Below are 4,321 nucleotides of genomic sequence, written 5' to 3'. Positions count from 1 at the left end.
GACAAAGGTCCCACCACCTCCAGGTAATACCAGGTAGCACCACCTGTTGGGAAATCTGGTTTTGTGGTACCACCAAACACAATACTAAGTTATAATTGTCCATGAGTTTACCCAGTGGACTTAACTTGTTGATTAAGATACAGATGGATGGAATTGGTGCAGAAAATTAACATTTAGCGTAGAAAGAGATAATGACAGCTAGCTTGTTTGTGACAACATTCAACAGCTTTCCCTAGAAGGAAACTAATTATGGTTGCACCTTTGGCTACCTTTTTGGATGCAATAGAGAATTGAACACAATGATTACTGAGCAGGATTTTAAAAAGAAAACAACTTCACAGAAGTGCAAACTGAGCCATTCAAGTCAATACAGAGTGTTTGCAGATGGGGGTGTCAAAACGTGTTGCCAAGCATCTACACAATTCAATAAGAACAAATCCTGTCGTCTCTATTTCCCATTGAATGTATTGAACTGCCATTCAGCTCTCACAATGGCTTCCTTTTCTAAATCTCCTCCTCACGAATGTTGGTGACTCCTAGTGAATTGGTAGGCTGTTGTTTCCCTTGAAAACATGGCTTCCTTTTCTATGTAGATGACAGGTCCTCTTAATTTGTTTGGTCTCTCCCCTGCTATACTGTCCTCCAATACTCTCCCATGCTGCTCTATGTCCTACAGTGACTTACAGGAGTAGTTGCTGCTATGTGTGTGTCTTCAGAGCTCTCAGGACTGCAGAGGTTGTATGAAGGTTTCAGTTCTATCAATGCAAATGTGTTCTGAAGACACCGGCTTCTGAGGGATGTCATGTGTATGAGATTTCAAATAAATGCTGACAGATGCCACCTGCCTGTCCCTGTAATGAATCCGGCTTCACGGATCAGTCCTCTGATGTGTGACATGGCTTATAGGGGAATGTCCTGTGTCAGAGATGTGATGAATTAAATGTGGGGCAGATCCCTGCATATTGTGTTTCCGGTCTCGGTGTGAATGTATCCCAGTGCACATTGTATATAGTCCGTGTACAGACAGGAAAAGTGGTCCCTAAAAATCAATTCAAGTGTTTGGTAAGTGCAATGAGCTAAATCTTCACTCTATACTTCTTGCATTTTTTTTAAAGAATACCTAATGGTTACGGTTACTATTGTGGTAGTCATATTGGTTATTAAAGATTAAAATAGTTTTTAGATGCCCTGTATATGTTTTTATTAGTCTTAGGCTTTCATATTGAAGCTTATGTGGCCCCCTTAATATAACATAATTTTGTAAAATGATTTATCAAACATCTACAAAACGCAAATCTTTCAAAGCATACACCTTACATATATTAAAAACCATATTATAAAGCCAAACAAGGGAGTTAAAAAAAAAAAGCGGGTCTTCTTTAGGCAAAACCAATAGTATAATAAAAGGTACAAATTTATTTTTTATAAAATAGGATAAAACATGGTAATAAAATTATACTTCATCCAACGCAATCATGATAGATCTGACCTTTTATTTTTGTGCATTCAGCAAACCCTCTAGAATTTTTCCTATGGAAGAGTTTTCTCCAGGGAAATTGTTTTCATTCGATACATTTCACAGAACTTAGGCTGCTTCTTCACGAATGAAACCGGGTTTTCAAATTTTTTTTTTGTATCAAAGAGAACATAAATTTCTTTATAGCACAAGGTTCCACCACCAGGATCTTGGAAGGCGCACAGTTCTGAAAGGGTCTGGATATCAATAACCAAGAACAATTTGTAGCAAGTAGCTAAGAATTGAATATATACAGCTCCACCAAGCACCTAACTCCAAAACAGAAGAATAAAGCCTCCATCCTCACGGGTCTCCTGATGTATAATTTTATTATCAACCATGTTTTATCCTTTTGTAAAAATACATTTGTACCATTTATTATCCTATTGGACCTGGCATTATAAACTTGTATATATTTACTTTGATATGAGCAGACCTTGTTACAATTTATTAAATCAGGAATCTGATTATAACATTTGAGTGTTAGCAGTTTTTCCAGCTGCTGAGACCAATAAAGATTTTTGCTACCATTGGAAACTATGGAAGAACATTGGTTTAGTCTGCAGTCTGCCCATCACAAAACAATTTTTTGGGTTTCAATGCCTTTTAGGATTTTCCGGCAAATAAACAATATCCTAAAATCTGGTCGGGCGGTTGAGGAGCTCTTTATAGCTGAACATTATTGAGTGGAAAACCAGTAGTCCATCTGAAAGATTGTATGTTTCTCCTGGCTCGCAGAACAGAACATGTCCCATAAATTGCCTCCTTTTAATAACCCTGTATGGGACTCGTTCCATCCAAATGTTGATGTCAGCCCAGAGGCTGCTGGAAAGTTGCATTCCAGCAAAGGAGCGATGAGAGGTTGTGCCAGCTCTAGAAGTCCTGCCCGGTCCTTGCTGTCCTGTTTTCTCGCTGCTCTCCTTTCTTTGGCTACATTTACCCTCCGGCGACCCAGCACCTCCTCTGCGTGTTTTGCTCGCCCTCCTTTTCAACATCTCTGCACCCTTTACAATCCACGTGTGCAAGTGCTTTTTTATTTCTTTGTCCTCCCTCTGTTAATTTATCTTTTTATTTAAATTAAAAAAAAAAAATTGGAATGCTGTGTTTTGTTGTTGTCAACTTTGCAGGGAATTATTCTTGTTTCCAGCTGGACCTGTACTTCAATAATGAAATCAAGATGCCCTCTTTAGAGCCAGCCCCCCCAACAAACTTGTTTTATCCATTTTAAACCTCTGTAACATGGTAGCTACAAAGTGCCAGAAATGGGAGCCGTGGGGGATGACATGGTCTAGCTGAGAGGATACAATGGCATTTTCAAAGTACCAGAGACCCCTAGGAATGTAATAATGGTGTCTGATCCTTTAGTAGTTAATGGTTTAGAAAAACATGGTTGCATGTACAGTTTATGGAGTATTTGAGTATTGGTTACCAGGGCCATCATTTATCCATCTTTTCCCAATTGGTAGGGTTTGAAAGAAAATTTTTTTTTGCATTCAGTGTTGTATGAATATATTTCCTTATTGATATTTTAGTTATATTACTTTCCATATTTAAAGCAGTGTTTCTTAAGTTTATCACCAGATAATACTTTTGTGGATAGCATGGAAGGATTAGATGTAGGTACCAAAATAATAAACAGGGAATAGTGAAGAATAGAACAACATAGAATGACCCTCTTCAAGAAAGCTTCATCTTCCTAGTTCCCCTCCACTCACCTTTGTATTGCTGCTGCATCCCCCTCTCACACAGACACAGATATGCAAGGGCTTTGGGGAATTTGGTTTTGCTCAGAAGTAGCCATAATAACCCTCTCCTCAATTGGTTACAACACAATATTACCACTAAGGTTGGCTCAGACATGCCCACAATCTCTGCGTGGTGTACATACAGCTCATAAATGAAATGAGTAAATAAAGAAATGGCGCAATCTGGTGTGCAAAAAACCTCTCTGTTGCATCAAACATGATAAAAACTGGGTACAATGGGTGACAAAACTGGAATGCAAAGTATATTCTTTAGGTTGGTGCTTTTTTATGTTATACAAGCTAGAGGTGTTACAGCTTCTTTTACCCCAAACTTTGAATGAAACCTCCTCTCTTTGGTTTTAGAGTCAGTGGTGATAACCCCCCTTTTAACCCTATTCATTGGGGTCCCTATTTAATGTACAGTGCTGCGGAATATGTTGTTGCTATATAAATACTGTATAATAATGATAATAGTTCGGTCCATTACAGTGACGGCAACAATAAACCTTCCCTTACTAGTGCAAGTAGCAGGGTAAGCAATAAATACCCCCTACTTCCATTGGTGCTCAGTGTGCTTGGAGTACTAGGTACTCCAAGCACCCCCCCCACCACCACTATCACCACCACCTTTTTATTAGTTTTGAGTGCTGTCATTGCTATTCAGTAACAGCATTCAACTCTGCTGCCCCTTCGCCTTGGATACTGCCTAGATGGGGCATCATGGGGCAGATGGACCATCTTGTGCTACAATGTGCAAAGACTCATTTTACAATTGTGCACTTCCAGCCTTGTCCTAGTATTTTGACCCGGGGTAATTTATGCTCCAGCATGGCTGTGACCACTATCCTTGTTAAGAGAGCCAGTGAAACCTCTAATCCAACCTCATAAATGTTCATTTGGCTGAATCAGCATTTCCATATGTTACTACAGTATTTTGTGGCAAACCTTCCCAGAAGAGTAAAGGTAGATACAGCTGCAAAAGGGCCAACATGCTGAGTACAGTGCATTTCTCTCTAAAAATAAGATGTAAAAATCTGAGTAAGATGGCTTGTCCCAGACA

Source organism: Pyxicephalus adspersus, chromosome 2 (assembly GCF_032062135.1).
Source record: "Pyxicephalus adspersus chromosome 2, UCB_Pads_2.0, whole genome shotgun sequence".
Lineage (NCBI taxonomy): Eukaryota > Metazoa > Chordata > Amphibia > Anura > Pyxicephalidae > Pyxicephalus > Pyxicephalus adspersus.
Note: the sequence above shows the minus strand (reverse complement) of the source record.